Source organism: Ornithorhynchus anatinus, chromosome 18, assembly GCF_004115215.2.
Source record: "Ornithorhynchus anatinus isolate Pmale09 chromosome 18, mOrnAna1.pri.v4, whole genome shotgun sequence".
Taxonomy (NCBI): domain Eukaryota; kingdom Metazoa; phylum Chordata; class Mammalia; order Monotremata; family Ornithorhynchidae; genus Ornithorhynchus; species Ornithorhynchus anatinus.
The window spans coordinates 35,121,830-35,140,187 of record NC_041745.1 but is presented as its reverse complement, the minus strand read 5'-3'; the positions used below and the strand labels follow the sequence as shown (position 1 = coordinate 35,140,187).

General features: G+C 49.3%; 1 non-coding gene across 1 annotated transcript; it reads left to right on the top strand.

Annotated features, from left to right (window-relative positions):
* The first annotated feature begins 1,147 nt into the window (after positions 1–1,147).
* On the top strand, positions 1,148–1,278 carry LOC114805576. The gene has a single exon (XR_003753548.1). It is a non-coding gene; the product is annotated as a U6atac minor spliceosomal RNA (small nuclear RNA).
* The last annotated feature ends 17,080 nt before the right edge of the window (positions 1,279–18,358 follow it).

Here is an 18,358-nt window from a genome sequence, read left to right as displayed (position 1 = left end):
CTCTCCCAAACGTTTAGTATAGAGCTCTGTACACAGTAAGGGGTCAGTAAATATGATTGATTGATTACCCAACCTTTCCCCTTCAGAATATTGCAAAGGAGAGTAAGGAAGCATGAAGAAGTTCTCTGAAAGAAGTACACTGTGTCAATTCTGGTAACCCTTGTAATGGAGGAAGGGAGACCACTGGGTAAACCGAAGTTGCTCCCCAGAGCGTCCATCATTCCTATCCTCATCTTGAAGCCTTCCCCATCAGTCTGCCTTCTCCACTCCATCTTCCCTCTGGCCTCGACGACCCGTAGGCAAGAATGCCCAACGAGCGGCTTGCATAGTGTCACTAGTCCAATCCGGCTCCTGAGGAACTCCCCTGAATTGCTCTTCCGTCCGCCTCCCTCCGATCGCGGCCGATCCAGGGCCGAGAACTTGTATCCGCCTACGCCCGAGGAACACAGACTATTTTTCTTGCAAGATTCATGGTTAAAGCGGGCTGCCTTCTCCCGCACATGATTTATTGCTATGGAATCTCGTGCAAGTGACATATTTTCCTTTCAAGAAACTCATCCCCAGAAAGGAAGAAATGAGCAGCAGTAGCAGTTGGGTGGTGAAGAAAAATGCAGGTTCGGTTTACAGCTGGAGTTTCTTGAAGTCTGTTCCCAGCCTTGCTACATTCTGTTTCCAACCAGGCGATCAAGCAGGTGAAAGGAGGAACCGTCGAAATGAAGACCGCCGATCTCGAGTCAGTCAGTCGTATTTATTGAGCGCTTACTGTGTGCAGGGCACTGTACTAAATGCTTGGGAGAGTACAATATAACAGGGTAACAGACACATTTTCTGCCCGCTGGGGTGCAGTGAGGGCAGCCCACCCGAGATGGGCTCCCCCTGAGTGTAGGAGGCCTGTGGAGCTGGGGATCTGATTAGTCCACGTCACGAGAGGCTGGGGTGGCGACAGGGGGTGGTCCCACTAGAGCTGAGGGGCAGGCAATCCCAGGTGCCCAGAGGCAACCTCTCTGCCCCAATGATGGGAGGCCAGCAATCCACCTGGGAGTGGCAGGTCGACAGAGCACCGTCACCTGGCTCGGTCGATACCCCGAAAACCAAGGCCCGCCCCCACCATTCGTTTTGAGTGTTTTTTCTCCCTTAAAGCCGCCTTGTATTCTATGAAAGGAGAGGGGGTTATAGCATTGCTCTTGAGAAGAGTAGAAGAGGTCTTGGTGGTCTTTACGACACATAAACGATTAAGGCATTTGCCACCTACTTCCTGGCATCTGACCACGTTTTTCCCTTTAGACTATAAGCTCGATGTGGGCAGGGAACGTGTCTACCAACTCTGTTATATGGTATTCTCCCCAGCACTTAGTACGGTGTTCTGCATGCGGTAAGCACTCAATAAATACCATCGACTGATCGATCGCCCGGTCGGCTTCAAGGGAACGACGACAGAGAGGGTTTGGGGATTGCGGGGGCCAGGCTGGAAAGATGGACTCGTTTCCATGCGCAATTAGGTTTCTTTGTTTAGGTCTCATTTTATTTGCTTTCGGATGACTCAGAGAGGAATAGGGCCAGTCTTTCAGGGAGAAGTGTTCTTCTGTGTATTTTGGGGACCGGCCTTAGCCGACTGTGGAAAGACTTGGTGGCCTGTGGTTATTTTCCTCTCCGGCCACGGAAGAGGAGCCCGGGCCGAAAGAAACACCCTGTCGTGTCCCCGCCGGGCACCGTGAGCAGACACCATACTGCCAGGCTGCAGGTCCCCCCCCCCCAGCCCCCCAGCCTCCTCCACACAGGCAGCGCCGATCTCCGGAGAAGCCCCTCCTCGGCCCTCTCCTCCCAGAGCTCTGCTCCAGGGTCAGCAGCATTTCGGGCTGAGCTGCAGAGACAGTCCCGTCTTGGGAGCTGGCCCAGTTACCCACTACGTTACCCCTACGAAGGTGGAAACTTCCAAGTGGAGAGCACCCGGCCTGGGGTTGGGGGGCGGGTGTATACGTGTGTGTGTGTGTGTGTATGTGTGTGTAGGGGGGCACTCCTCAGAAAAGCCCGTGTCTCCGGCATTTCCCCAGAAGGTGAGCAGGAGGCAAAGCAGTTCCGACTCAACCCTCTATGCACTCATTCTGCTCTCAGACTTCCTTTCGGTAGCCCGGCCTCACTCACCACATCCCCGGGTGATGATTCACAGTGCTGAGGCAGAGCGAAACAGTCCTGGTTGTTCTCAGAGATTAAAGATTTATGTGGGCAGCAGCAGATTTCCTGAACGCACTGAAAACTGGGATCTGGCATGAGGCTTTTCTGATAGACGCCTCTTTGCTCAGCTCCCCCAAATCAAATAAAAGATCCAGTGCTCAAGAGTCGCTTCTGATTCTCCGTCGGGCAGCTAGAAGGATTTGCCCAGGAATGACTGGGGGTGGAGGGAGGGCTTAAGTCAGGCTCCTAAGGCTAATAGTCCCACTGAGCACTGCAGGTGTGTAGGTTGTGTTTACCCATCAACTTCAGGCTTGAGGTTGGCAAGGCTTCTCGGTTCTAAGAAAAAACAGGAACTAGATTTTCCTCATTCTCATGGTACTTGAGGGCACATTTCTCAGCCCTTTCCCCCAGCTGGCTGCATATGCGATTGAACATTCTTCGTCTCCTTTTTTTTCTTTCCCTTTCCTTTCACCTGGCTGAGGATTAGGTTGAAAAGCAAAATGCAGTGGATGAAAATAAATCCAAACAGCAGCCCCCAAACTCTCCCCAGATTACAGAAACACCCTGAATTTCTAGACCGCTTTTATTTTTCTAAAGTCCTTGCAGATCAGTTAACTCATTTTGTCCTCATTTTGTGAGGTAGGGAACTATTAATAGGCCTATTTTTCAGGTGAGGACAGTGAGGTTAAGCAACTTGCTCAAGGTCACACAGCAGGTCAGTTAGCAGAGATAGATCTAAAGCTCCGGTCTCCACTTCCAGACCCGGCCACTTTCCACTCTTCCTTTAGCTTGCTGTTCTTTGTTTTAGAAACTGTTACTACTGATGATTGGATCTTCTCCATGCATACATTCGTGGCTGCAAAGACAATAATTGTCGTATTTGTTACGCACTTACTATGTGCCAAGCACGGTACTAAATGCAGGGAAATATGCAAGATAATCAGATCCCAGATAGGGCTCACAGTCTAAGTGAGGGAGAAGAGGTATTGAAATCCCCATTTTGCAGATGAGGGAGCTGAGGCACAAAAAAGTTAAGTCACTTGCCCAAGTTCACACAGCTGGTAAGTGGTGGAGTCAGGATTAGAACCAAGGTCCTCTGGCTCCCAAGCCACACTGCTTCACAGGTTTTTCATTTAAGGGTAAATCCCTTACAGGGCCTTCTTTTTCGTTCCAGCCTGCCTCTTGGCACCCCAATTTTCATGAAGCATTTACTCAAGGAGAGAATCTCCTCTCCTGACTGGAGCATTTCGGGTTGTTCTGTTTGCTGCAGTGGTCTGTCAACAGTCCCCTGCCATTATCATACTGTGTGAGACTTTGCTTCACTCGGATTTTTAATAATCTCTTCTGCCCTTCCAGCCTCAAATGTGTCCCCTTTCGATACCCCAGAGAGCGGCTGCTTGAGTATCCCGCTGTCATCCGTCTCCTCGGGCCCCACCCAGCAGAGCTGTGTTGCGGTGAACACTGTCACAGTGGGAGTGAGCACACTGCGTCCCAGGACGACACTTTTGGTGAGTTTATTCTGCCATTTGATATCGAGTGGGGTTTGTTGATTGTTCCCCAAGACCACGTTCCCTCTTTGCTCTGCCTAAAGTCTTGGAATGCGGAGAGGGAGCAGCCATTCCAACACAGTCCTGGCCAAACCTTGCCCCATGGATTTATGGGGTTCTGAAAAAACAAAAGCTCGGATCCCCGGGATCGAAATGCCACACTTCCTAAAAGTCCCCGACTCTTGAGCCTGGAGATGTTAAAAGAAAACGTTTAAAAGTGAGAGGCCCAAAAAGGAAACTTGAGGTGTTCAAGTCACACCAAGAATAAGCGTATGTGTGTCCTTGTTATTTGAAGATGGTGCCCCTGAAGGCCGGGCCCGGGGGGGATGGCTAGTGGGTGTTCCACCATCCACGGAACACGTGGTTGAGTTGTTTTTCAGTCACGGTGGTGGGCTGCACTGAACCATCCATACTCTCTGGCCCGCTCCCTGGTGACCAACCGCACGCATGGTGACATGGTTGGCTGGGACAAGGGGTTGTAGCCCAGAATGTCTCCTTTGAGCCCCTTTCTCGGCAGCAGACCCTGCCCCACCCTCATCTGATCTTTGCACCACTGTTAACTGACATACTTATAGCTGCCGTACAGAGCCAAGGCGAGGAGGAGAAGAACAGGTTGGGAAATCTGTGTGGGAAATGGAAATGTCTGTCTATATTGGTAGCTATACCGATAGCTGTTTATTAGGGGAGTGATATACTCCATTGAGGACCCATTCGTATTAACTGCTGCTGATGATGATGAGGGAGGATTTCTGTGGGGGTCCGGGGAGGGGGAGGAGCAATATTGAACATTTAAAACGAGCGTGGTCCTTTGGCCTGGTTTCTATCACTGGGGCCCTCATGATAATTGCTCTCGACATATTTCTCAATCAGTCGATCAATCAGTCGATGGAATTTGTTGAGCGCTTACTGTGTGCTGGGCACTGGACGAAGCACATGGAAGAGTCTATTGTCACAGAGTTGGTAGGCACGTTCCCTGCCCACAAGGAGAGCTAGGAAGAAGTGGCATTGCCTAGTGGATAAAGCATAGACCTGGGAGTCAGAAGGACCTGAGTTCTAATCCTGGCCCCACTACTTGTCTGCTGTGCGATCTCAGGCAAGTGACTTAACTTTTCTGTGCCTCAGTTACCTCATCTGTAAAATGGGGGCTCAGGCTGTGAATCCCATGTAGGACATGGACTGTGTCCAATCTGATTAGCTTGTATCTACCCCAGTGCTTAGTACAGGATCTGGAATAGAGTGAATGCTTAACAAATACCATAAAGAAAGCAGTTTTCGGTCTAGAGAGGGAGGCTGACAGTAATATAAACAAATTACAAATATGTACATAAGTGTTATGGGGCTGGGGGTGGAGTGACTATCAAGTGCTTAAAGAGTACGGATCCAAGTGCATAGGTGATGCGTGAGGGAGACGGAGTGAGGAAAATGAGAGCCCTGGATTTGGGGGCTGAGAGAGACAAGGTCAGAGTGTGGGAGGTGAGAAATTCAATTTACTTGTATCCGGCCCAGCGTTTGTACAGTGCCTGGCACATAGTGAGTGCTTAACAAATGCCATAATTATTAGATGGCTGGAAACTAGAATATGGGGGCTGGGGGTTGAGCCAGGCCTCCTAAAGGAGAAAATTTTGAGAATCACCCATTTCCACACCTGAGTCAGCCCTACTTGAACGTGGCCCGCATAGCAACATGTTCTCGTGATGGTGGTCCACCCACCTAGGCGGGATCTGGGGAGATGATGGGTACGGCCTTGGGGCTGAGCGTGTTCTGCAGGATGGGGCTTTAGAACTTGGGTAAACCCAGAGCCTGAGTCAGTTCTTCCTCCAGTGGGAACCATTTAGGTGACAGGATGTGGCCTCGTGAGCACACGAGGGGGATTGAACGGAACAAAGCAGCCGTAGAACTCCAGAGGGAATTTTAGCCGCTTCAGCTGCATGAGGGAGTTGCAACCAGTCTACAAAGGGGCGGTCTTTCCTCTGGGAATGAGTTCCTCTGTGGGCAGGGTGTATCCTGTCAGATAGGGTCTTTCATGATTTGTGTGGAAGGGGCGAGCTCAGGGAGGGAGAGGGAAGTTTTGGACCCACTGCCCTCCCCTAACGGCCTAATGGTCTCTGAAGAGAGGCAGCTAGCACCACCAGCCCCACTTTCATCGAACCTGGGCCGGCAGGTAGGGAGAACAGCTGTGGATCCCTAAAGCAGTCAACGAGTTCTGTGAAACAGGAGGGAAAAGGCTAATCTTTGGCTTCTGTGGATGCAATCAGAAGGAAAGGACAGAGAGAAGGAAGAGGGAGGAGGGGAAGGATTCTTGATCTCCCACCCACAAGTAGAGGCAGCTACAGTTCCCTGTTTCTATCCAACTCTTGCTTCTCAAGATCCACGTCCCGGTTCTTCCCCAAAATAGCTGCTTTGCTGCATTTTCCAGTGGAGGCCTCACATCTCCCAGGGCCAGAGAGGACCGCCGTTTGGAAGCAAAACCGCATTCTTTTTCTTCCCAAATTTCTTTTCAAAGGAAGCTTTCCATGGGGGATGAGGTCAGGGCTTAACTCTGGAGAGCGTGAGCTGAGGGGGCACGGACTGGGGTGGCCGGGAGCTCCGCTAACACTCTGGTTATCGCGTCTTCGGCTTTGCTTCCAGTTACACGGAAGAAAGCCACATCCCTAGAGCCAGAAGTTAGGCTCTTCTGGTTAGGAGGAAATTTGGTGAGAGTGGAGCAGCAGTAACTGTTTGTGGTGGTGAGGACCGGAGGGGAAGAAGAAGGAGGAAGCGAATCTGAGGCACAAAAAAGGAGGGCCTCAACCCCAGCGCAGCCCCCTCCTCCCCCTAATCACGCAAGGCCTGGTCACTTCTGAGGCCCAGAGGGAGGAATCTTTCAGAGCCATGACTCCCCTCTCTTGTCCGGCCTCAGGATTGAGAGAGCATTGAGATTTGGGGAAGGAAGGGGACACAGGATATATCCACTCCGAATACTCACTGTCCTCAACCCTCTAGACTATAAGCTCATTGTAGACAGGGAACCTGCCTACAAATTATGTTATATTGTACTCTCCCAAGCATTGTTGGCAAGAAATGTGCCTACCAACTCAGTTATATTGTACTGTCCCAAGCACTTATTACAGTGCTCTGCACACAGTAAATGCTCAATAAATACCATGGATGATGGCGAAGCAACCTCATAACTAAACCTTACAAAGAAGGATAAATGATAATAATAATAATAATGTTGGCATTTGTTAAGCGCTTACTATGTGCAGAGCACTATTCTAAGTGCTGGGGTAGATACCGGGTAATCAGGTTGTCCCACGAGAGGCTCACACTTAATCCCCATTTTACAGATGAGGAAACTGAGGCACAGAGAATAAAGTGACTTGCCCACAGTCACACAACTGACAAGTGGCAGAGCCGGGATTTGAACCCATGACCTCTGACTCCAAAGCCCGGGCTCTTTCCACTGAGCCATGCTGCTTGCCCTGCTTCCAGAACGTTTATACATTATAAAATAGACTGCAGCTGCTACTAATGCTGTCAGCCAATTGTATTTATAGAGCACCTATAGTGTGCAGAGCACTGTACTAATTGCTTGGGAGAGTACAATATAACAATAAACAGACACATTCCCTGTCCACAATGAGTTTACAGTCTAGAGTGGGAGAGAGACATTAATATAAATACATAAATTACAGATATGTACATAAGTGCTTGGGGCTGGGAGGGGAGATGAATAAAGGGAGAAAGTCAGAGCAAAACAGAAGGGAGTGGAAGAAGAGGAAAGGAGAGTTTAGTCAGAGAAGTCCTCTTGGAGGAGGTGAGTTCTAAAGAAGGTGGGGAAAGGAGGCTGCCCAACCTCTTCTTCCCTTTTCTCCTTTCCCTGTTCTTCCTCCTCTTCTTTCTCTTCCTCCTCACTCTCGCTCCAGTCATCTTTGCCACCGCTGGGTGTTTCCTTCCTTCCTGACCCAAAGTGGGATCCTCGGTGGATCCCGGTGGTGCTGACTGCTTGTTCCCAGCGAGGGGATGAAAAGGGGGCAGGGATATTAAGGAGAAGTAGGCGGAAAATCCCCCTTTAAGGTCTTGTCATGTTTTGTCAGCCAACAGGGATGAGCAAGTCTGGGAATATAGATTCCCTCCAAATGTAGGGGGATTACTTCCATCGCCTCCACCCCCACCCCGTGTGGAGTAGGCCCCTCTGGGGTCCTGCCATAGGTCATTTGAGTGGAGAGATAGAATCCTGAAAATCAGTACTGTCTCGCCAACTGCAGGATGTCTGATGACTATTTCTGTCCTGGTGATGATTCTCGCCCTGAGGGCAGAAGTGGCGCCTACTGGCAAGGCACCTTTGGCAAGCAAAGATGACATTTCTTGCTGCTCAGGAAATGCTCCCTGGAGCAGCAGCATTCAATCGATCAATCAGTGGTATATACAGACTGCTTATTGTGTGCACAACCTTGTACTAGATGCTTGGGAAAGTATAATGAGTGGCTCAGTGGAAAGAGCATGGGCTTGGGAGTCAGAGGTCATGGGTTTGAATCCTGACTCTGCCACTTGTCAGCTGTGTGACTGTGGGCAAGTCACTTAACTTCTCTGTGCCTCAGTTGCCTCATCTGTAAAATGGGGATGAAGACTGTGAGCCTCACATGGAACAACCTGATTACCCTGTACCTGCCCCAGCACTTAGAACAGTACTCTGCACATAGTAAATGCTTAACAAATACCAACATTATTATTATTATTATTATTATAGAGTTAGCCTTGTTGTTGAGCATTGACCAGGTATAAAGCACTGAGCTAAGTCCTTAGGGAATTTGTAGAAGGAAAAAGACTAGGACCAAGGCTCAGATGGCTTATAATCTATTGGGAAAGACAAACAGACAAATGTACAATTAGATCGGCGGGCACGAGATTGAAAATAATTACAAGGGAACAAATATGTTTCAGTGATATCCACTCCTCCCTGTAGACTGTAAGCTCTTTGTGGACAGGGACTGCATCAAAGGGAAGCAGCGTGGCTTAGAGGAAAGAGCACGGGCTTGGGAGTCAGAGGTCATGGGCTCTGGCTCTGTGACGATCACCCTCCACCTCCCCCACTGCACAGGGACATTGCCCTAGAAAAATGGACAGTTTCCTTCTAGATCTCACATCGGATTGAAATAGTAGAGAGCTTGTGGGTGGCAGGGGAAGTGATGGAACAAATTCTCCCATACGTTATGGAAAGAGTTTGGAGGTGGGTGAAGAATGGGTTGTATTGTAAGCCCTTTAAGGGTGGGGATCGTGCCTAGCAATTCTTGTATCATACTCTCCCAAGTGCCCAGTACAGTGCTCTGCACACAGTAAGTACTCGATAAATACCATTTATTGATAGATTGATTGACCAGGGATTCAAATTGTTGCTCCTCGTGGGCAGGAAACGTTAATACCAACTGCTACATTGTACTCTCCTAAGTGTTTACTACAGTACTCTGCACACAGTAAGTGCTCAGTAAATATGATGGTTGACTGATCGATTGATTAAAGCATTTTCTACCAACTCTTGGTGGCTTTTGGAGAAAGGACGGAGCGAGGGAGAATGAGTTATATCGAAGGCCGAGGTGGCCCATTAGAAACGATGCTTCCTGCCTTAGGCAGAGACTATACCCCGATAGTCCCCGACACCCACTGAACTTCCTCTGGAGAAGGCGGGTGCCAGTTCCCCCTTCTCAAACTCCCCTCAGGCCACGAGCTTTGCAGTCAACCACCAGAATATGACCTTGAACACGGTTGGGCAAATGTTAAGAAGTAGACCACGCTGGGCATATCTCTCTCCCTCGACTTTCCCCCCCGGGGTGAAGTTGAGCAGAGGGCACCCACGGAGGCAATCACAAGGTGGTGGAGGGAGCGGAGGGACCTCCAGCATTGCCCAGTGGTAGAGCACGGGCCTGGGAGTCAGAAGGACCTGGGTTCATTCATTCATTCAATTCATTCAATAGTATTTATTGAGCGCTTACTATGTGCAGAGCACTGTACTAAGCGCTTGGAATGAACAAGTCGGCAACAGATAGAGACAGTCCCTGCCGTTTGACGGGCTTACGGTCTAATCGGGGGAGACGGACAGACGAGAACAGTGGCAATAAATAGAGTCGAGGGGAAGAACATCTCGTAAAAACAATGGCAACTGAATAGAATCGAGGCGATGTACATTTCATTAACAAAATAAATAGGGTAATGAAAATATATACAGTTGAGCAGACGAGTACAGTGCTGAGGGGATGGGAAGGGAGAGGGGGAGGAGCAGAGGGAAATGGGGGGAAAAGAGGGTTAAGCTGCGGAGAGGTGAAGGGGGGGTGGTAGAGGGAGAAGGGGAGCTCAGTCTGGGAAGGCCTCTTGGAGGAGGTGAGTTTTAAGTAGGGTTTTGAAGAGGGGAAGAGAATCAGTGTGGCGGAGGTGAGGAGGGAGGGCGTTCCAGGAGCGCGAGACGACGTGGCCCGGGGGTCCACGGCGGGATAGGCGAGACCGAGGGACAGTGAGGAGGTGGGCGGCGGAGGAGCGGAGCGTGCGGGGTGGGCGGTAGAAAGAGAGAAGGGAGGAGAGGTGGGAAGGGGCGAGGTGACATAGAGCCTTGAAGCCTAGAGTGAGGAGTTTTTGTTTGGAGCGGAGGTTGATAGGCAACCACTGGAGTTGTTTAAGAAGGGCAGTGACATGCCCAGATCGTTTCTGCGGAAAGATGAGCCGGGCAGCGGAGTGAAGAATAGACCGGAGCGGGGTGAGAGAGGAGGAAGGGAGATCAGAGAGAAGGCTGACACGGTAGTCTAGCCGGGATATAACGAGAGCCCGTAGCAGTAAGGTAGCCGTTTGGGTGGAGAGGAAAGGGCGGATCTTGGCGATATTGTAAAGGTGAAACCGGCAGGTCTTGGTAACGGATAGGATGTGTGGGGTGAACGTTCTAATTCTGGCTCCACCATTTGTCTGATGTGTGACCTTGGGCAAGGCACTTCACTTCTCACTGCCTCCGTTACCTCATCTCTAAAATGGGGATTAAGACTGTGAGCCTCATGTGCAACGGGAACTGTGTCCAACCTGATTAGCTTGTATCTACCCCAGCATTAAGTAAAGTGCTTGACACCATAAGAGCTTAACAAATACCATCATCATCATTATTAAGAAGCAGCGTGGCTCAGTGGAAAGATCACGGGCTTGGGAGTCAGAGGCCATGGGTTCGAATTCTGACTCTGCCACTTGTCAGCTGTGTGACTGTGGGCACGTCACTTAATTTCTCTGTGCCTCAGTTACCTCATCTGTAAAATGGGGATTAAGACTGTGAGCCTCACATGGGACCATCTGATTACCCTGTGTCTACCCCAGGGCTTAGAACAGTGCTCTGCACATAGTAAGCGCTTAACAAATACCAACATTATTATTCTTATCATTATTACTATTAAAGATACAGCTGCTCTCGGTCGCGACCTCAGAGTGGCCTGCTGGTTTGTCACTTGGCCCGGGCAGAACACCGGATGAAGGAATGAAAGAAACAGAGGGAGCAGGGGAGGGATACTCCAAGGAAGAAAACTGTTTTTTATGGAATAATATAAGCAGAACCCAAATCCCTCCGGGGCGAGACAGCTCTTTCAGAAGCCGAACTAGAGCGTGGGCCCCGCACTTTCCCGCTCCCCTTCCGGGCCTCGTGACAAGGGCTGGGACCAGAAGCCCTAAGGAAAATGTCGCTACATGTGGGGACTGCTGGGCCCCATTCTGTCTCAGTTCTGGGCACTGACCCATTTGGAAAATGTTTCAATTTCATTTATGTTTTTTATTCGATTATTAAGTGTAGTTTGCACATGGCAGGAGGGAATGTCTGTTTTTATTAGCTGATTCCTCTTCCTTTCTGGCACGCATGTTTCCCTGGTGAGTAATGGGGAGACTGCCTTTCTGGAACACCAGGGAAAAGTTCCAGCAAATTGCAAAAGCATGTTCATTCCTTGAAAAATCTTTTTGCACTTCTTCTCCTTTCTTTTTTTTTTATTTCGAGTAAAGTTCATGAAAAGCCTCTATAAAGAAACTTTCAACTGATTTGACTTTGTTTTCCTGGTCAACTTTCTCTTCCCTCTCTTTCTTCTGAGGAGATGTAATTTAAAGAAATAATAAACAAGCCCTACATCCACAGAGGCAAGGACTTTTCTAAAGGCAATGGAGTAAAAAGAAAAAAGGAATGTCAGAAAGCCTGTGGGGTGGGTGGTGAGGGAGGGGTGACTGGGGTGCTGGGGGTGGCATAGGGAGGAACAGAAAGGGAGAAAGTTTCATCGACACTTTCAGGAGCTGACAGTGTAATACGGTCTCCACTTCATTCCTATAATTTCTCTTATACAAACAGACTTCGGAAGCTCTTTACGCCTAACTCAGAGTCGCAGTGAAAAGGCAGAGAAAGAGCAGTGTTCATGCTGGAGAGAAAATTTAGTTCTTTCAGGAGTGGGAGAGTGTTGATGAAGATGGACAAGGCAAAGTCGGAAAGCTTCCAGACCAAACACCGATAACATCTGATCTGCAAGAGGGAATGGAGAAAGACTAGAGCTGGGAGGATGGGGGCGGGTGGGGTGACTTTGAGGGAAGAAAGGAGGTCAGGAGGCAGTGAAGGCATTTCACACTAGATCCTGAAATGGAGAGAGAGGAAGTTTGCTTCTCCACGGATCGGTCGTCAGCAAAACATCTATCTTCTTGTCTTGTCTTATGCCGTCGAGTCGTTTCCGACCCATAGTGACACCACAGACACATCTCTCCTAGAACTCCCCGCTCTCCACCTGCAATTGTTCTAGTAGTGTATCCATAGAGTTTGTTGGTAAAAATACGGAAGAGGTTTATCACTGCCGCCTTCCACGCAGTAATAATAATAATAATAATAATACTAATGCTGATATTTGTTAAGTGCTTACTATGTGCCGAGCACTGTTCAAAGGGCTGGGTAGACACAAGGGAATCGGGTTGTCCCACGTGGGGCAGTAGACTCGAATCTCCGCCCTCGACTCTCTCCCATGTCGCTGCTGCCCAGTATGGGTGAGCTTTGACTTGCAGCAGATGGCCTTCCACTCGCTAACCACTGCCCAAGCTAGGAATGGAGTGGATAGGCCTCTACTTGACTCTCCTTACCATAGCCGAGACCGGTAGTGTACTGGAAACTCTCCAGGTTCAACCCCAAGAGGGTTGTTTATCTTCTAAACCATCTTTATTTAACGTAAGCATCCGGGGGGACTAGAAAGTGTTAGTTGGGAGGCTGCTAACCAGGTGTGTAGTATGGAGCACTTCACACAGTGTTCAGTGAGTACTATTCATTGATTGATTGAGTGGCCTCATAAATATTAACCAAAGAAGCACATCTGATGTCACACGAGTCCTCTGCGGATGGAGGGTAATGTGATGAGGTCACGCATGACCTCGCACATGTTTGATGATATTGAGAGACCCCCAGATCACTTTCCAGGGGAGATCCCTGACTGAACCCCCCCGACTTGCTCCAGAGCCTTTGCGTTCCCCTCCTAGGTTCACGGCAACCCTGGGAGTCAAGAGACCTGGGTTCTATTCTCAGCTCTGCCACTTGCCTGCTCTGTGACCTTGGGCAACTCTCTTAACTTCCCTAGGCCCCAGTTTCTTCCCCAGTGAAATGGGGATAAAGTATTTGTTCTCCCAGCTCATTAGGGGCAGGGAACGTGTCTCCCAACTCTGTTGTATTCTTCCAAGGATTTAGTGCGGTGTTCTGCATATAGTAAATGCTCAATAAATACCATTGATTGATTGACTGATTTTATTGTGAGCCTTATGTGGGAAAGGGACTGTTTCTGATCTGATTTTGTTGTATCCACCTCAGCACTCAGCACAGTTCTTACCACACAGTAACCTCTTAATAGAAACCACAATTACTATCAGTGGTAATAGTATTTACTATTACTGATTAAGCACTTACTGGGTGCAGAGCACTGTACTGAGGGCTGTGAAAGAGTATAAAGGTGGGAATTAGACACCTAGAGGGGCTCAAAATTATAATTATTGTCATTGTTATTGATATGATTAATAACACTGATGCCATGTCCGAGTCACGGAACTCAGCAGCGGGAGCTACCGTGGGGGAAGGTCAGATTCCAAAAAGGAAACGTCCAGACCTAAAGACTTCCAGTGTTGTATCCTTACTGGACAGGGAATAGTCCAGCTGAAAACCAGGCTGTCTGGCCTAAAGCCAGGTGAATGGCCACCCCAGCTTTTAGTGACCCAGGGGTGTAGTCACAGGCTAGGTAGAGGCAGATTGGTCCCTAGGCTCTCACGGATGGGTGACCTGCTGAGTGTTTTTGTCTGGGGGAGCCCCAGATGCTCAGAGTCTTCCCATGGGAACACTGCCCCATCACCTTCCTCTCCCCTCCTTCACTTCACTCCTGCTCCTCAGCCTTCTGGAAGACTGAGTTTCCTAACTTCTGCCTCTGTTGTAAACCCCGGACCTCATCCTAGACTGGGTGTCCTATATCCCCAAACCCTCAAAGCAGTGAGAGGGAGAAGAGATGATTCTGGGACAGCAAAGCTTCCTTTGATTCTCCAAAACAGTCTGGTACTTGTCAGAACCTGGGCCCTGGGCCGAAGTTACTCAAAGCCCGTGTTGGCCCAGGTTCCAGCAGCAGGAGGGAGACTCCCCAGGACACCCCCCAGCTCCAAGGGATCCCAGGCTCTCAGAGGGAATTCCAGGGCCAATCTCCACTACCAAAGCCAAGCCAATCACCTTCTCTTGTCTGCACCTGGGTGCTCTGGTCTTCAGCCCTTTTCTCCCTTCCCACCCTTGGCCAGGGTTCGCTCTCCCTGACCTTCCCTTTCTACTTCCTTTCCCTCCTCGTCTTCTTCCTCCTACTCCTTTTTCTCCTCTTCTTCATCTCCTGGTTCCCCTTCTCCATTCCTTCTCCTCCTCTTCCTCTTCCTTCACTTATTCCTCCCCCCCTTCTCTGTTCCTCTTCTCCCTTAAATCTTCCCTTCAAAAAAGTTACAGGGTTTCACCAGAGTGGCCAGAATCTGCCTTTTACTCTACCTTCTGAGAGATAGCTCTCCCACATCCTTGGAATCAGGCATACCTTGATGCAAATCCAGAACACAAGTGTCCACCCCCTCTTCCCCCTTCCTAACCTGTCCCTACAACCTGTCCCTGCTCGGTGCAGCCCTGGAGGTTCCACTCTTTTTTTTTTTAAATGGTATTTGTTAAGTGCTTACTATGTGTCAAACACTATTCTAAACACTGAGGTAGGTACAAGTCTCCCCTCTCCTCAAGAACCTCCAATGCCTGCCCATCCACCTCTACATAAAACAGAAACTCCTTACCGTTGGCTTTAAAGCACTCAATCAGCTCGTCCCTTCGTCCCTCATCTCACTAATCTCCTACTAAAGCCCATCCCACACACTCCACCCCTCTGGCAACAGATTTACTCGTTGTGTCCCGATCACATCTATCTTGTGGCCGACCCCTTTCCCGGCTCCTCCCCATAGCCTGGAACTCACTCCCTCTCCAAGAACACCAGACCACCACTCTCTCCACCTTCAAAGTACAATTAAGGTCACATCTTCTCCAGGAGGCCTTCCCTGATTAAGCTCTATTTTCCCTGGCATGCTCTCCCTTCTGTGTCATAATTGCATGTGGATCTGTGATATTGATAGTTGCCCCACCCCCAACCCAGCACTACTTATATACATATCTTTAATTATTCTATTATAAAGTACTCATTTATTCATATTAATGCCTGGTTCCATCTCTAGCCTATAGGCAGGGAACGTGTCTGCTAACTCTGTTGTACTCTTCCAAGCACTTAGAACAGAGCTCTCCACATAATAAGCACTCAATAAACACCACTGATTGAATGATTGAAGTTAATTGGATTGGACACAGTCTCTGTCCTGCATGGGGCTCCTATCTAAGTAGAAGGGACATTATAGAATCCCCATTTTACAGTTGAGGAAACTGAAACACAGAGAAGTTAAGTGATTTGCCCAAAGTCGCATAGCAAGCGAATGGCAGAGACAAGATTAGAAACCAGGTCCTTCTGACTCCCAGGCCCGTGCTCTTTCCACTAGGCCATGCTGCTTGCTCTCTTAAAGCTTCACGCCTAGGAGTTACTGTGCGGGATAATTGCTGCCTCTACCCATCAGTCACCTCCAGTCTGCCTTCCTAACGCTCTTCTCCCCAGCACAATGGAAGCAACACTGAGGCCATCTGCTTGCAATGTCATGGTTTGGGCTTTTAAGTGAAGCACATGTCTGACATGTCCCCCTGGCTTCTATGAACATAAAAACCCAAGAGATGATTTTTATTAAATGGAAAGATGATGGAATGTCAAATATCACATTTCGGGTGTGGGAGCCAGGTTCCTTTGACTCTTCGCCCCAAATGATGGGTCCCGTCTCGGAGCGACAAATACGCAGGTTGCGGCACCGGTGAAACAGCAAAGAGAAAATTTCCCCTCTGCACCCCTCCCTGGCTCATCGCCCCCCGATCCCGTGTCCTGATTGCTGTTTCACATTTGGGGCCTCTGACTTTGCTGTGTAATCGTCCCCCAGCTAACACTCCCCACAGACACGGCCAGGAGGGAGTGTTTATGGTCTCTACCGTAATGCATTCCATCCAGGGACCATGTGTCCAGCAGCTGAGCGGTCCGGCTCGAACCGACGTTAACGGTGGCCTGGATCACGCACCCTCCAGCCAGAGAGTAGGCCAGGTCAGTTGCGTGAAGATTTTCGGGGTGGCACATCCTCTGCTTTGTGTAGCAGAGTGGGGAGAGGTGGGACGGGAGTCCCCCGTCCTTACGAGTGTCGATTGATATAAATTCTGTTTCCCTCTGCTGTCCCCACCTGAGGGAATTGCCCCAAGAAGCAAACTTGAAGCAGCGTGGCTCAGTGGAAAGGGCACGGGCTTTGGAGTCGGAGGTCATGGGTTCGAATCCCAGATCTGCCACTTGTCAGCTGTGTGACTGTGGGCAAGTCACTTAACTTCTCTGTGCCTCAGTTACCTCATCTGTAAAGTGGGGATTAAGACTGTGAGCCCCACGTGGGACAATCTGGTTCCCCTGTGTCTACCCCAGCGCTTAGAACAGTGCTCTGCACATAGTAAGCGCTTAACAAATACCAACATTATTATTATTACTTCGTTTCACAAAAACACCCAGGAAGCCAAGGCTACCCCTGTCCTGATTTAGGGGATGAGCTATGGCTGCTCCTTCTTCCAAAACCAGTAGGAGCCTACGGAACACAGTTGGATTCACTAAGTCTGCACTGGGGAATCTGGTTACTGGATGGAAAATTCCTGACACTCCAACACAATCCCTATCTGCCAGGCAAGAGATGCCACATTTGAGTGATTCACCTGACTTACAGCTTCTCCATTCTGAGGGGAAAAGCTGATTTTCCTGCCCTCTCAATGTTCTTCCCCAAGGTCTCATCAAAGCAAAAAGTCTATTTTCCACTAATAGCAGTAATTGAAGTAGCAGTTGTAATACTAGCAGTAATAGCAGTAAGGAAGTAGTAGTAGAGAAGCAGCAGGGCCTAGGGGCAAGACATGGGCTTGAGATTCAGAGGACATGGGTTCTAATCCCGGCTCTGCCACTTGTCTGCTGTGTGACCTTGGGTGAGTCGCTTCACTTCTCTGTGCCTCTCTTACCTCATCTGTAAAAGGGGGATGAAGACTGTGAGCCCCACTTGGGACAACCAGATTACCTTGTGCCTACCCCAGTGCTTAGAATGGTGCTTGGCACACAGTAAGCGCTTAACAAATACCATAATAATTATTAGTAATAGGGTAATAATAGTAGTAATAGTAGTGGTAATAGTAATAATAATTGTAATGGTATTTATTGACTGCTTCCTGAGTTCATTGCACTGTACTAGACTGTGAGGTAGGTTGTGGGCAGGGAATATGTCTGTTTGTTGTTGTATTATACTCTCCCAGTGTGTATTGTACTCTCCCAAATGCTTAGTACAAGGCTTTGCATGCAGTAAGTACTCCATAAATATGAGTGAATGAATGAATGAAGTACTAAGCACTTGGGAAGGTTCAACAGAAGCTCAAAACATGTTTTATACTGAGACCGTCAGGTTTTCTGCTCAGCTGTCTCCTGTTCGGTACTTTGAGGGGACTGTGGGGCTCAGTTAAACGGTGTTTGGCATTCTTGAGTACGTCAGAGGCCATCCTAACCATCCCCTGGGGTGGGTCCCCAACCGGCACTGACACCTCATCCTCAGAAGCAAAGAAAGTGCAATTCATTTTGGAGATGACTCCTGCCCAGGACCCATCGCAAGTCAGATCCTGGGGAACTCGGTCCCCCGGAACAAACCCTGACGCGGAACCGGGCCGTGAGCTGTCCTGAGTTCTAATAGCCAGATGGGATTTTTCAATGGATCTCAAAGGCCCCGAGGCTCCCTGAGTGCGTGTTGTAGGGACAACCCTCCTCCTTCACCTCAGTGCTGAGGGGCGTGAAGACTCAGCCTGTGCCAAGAGTACACAGAAACATTCAATCAATCCATCAACTATACTCATTGAGCATTTGCTGTGTGCAGAGCCCTATACTAGGCACTTGGGAGAATACAATATACCAGAGTTAAGAGATCCTTGTCCCCCTTCAGACTGTTGTTCATCTCCAGTGGCCCTGTCAAGGCAGACTGTTGAATCACGGGAA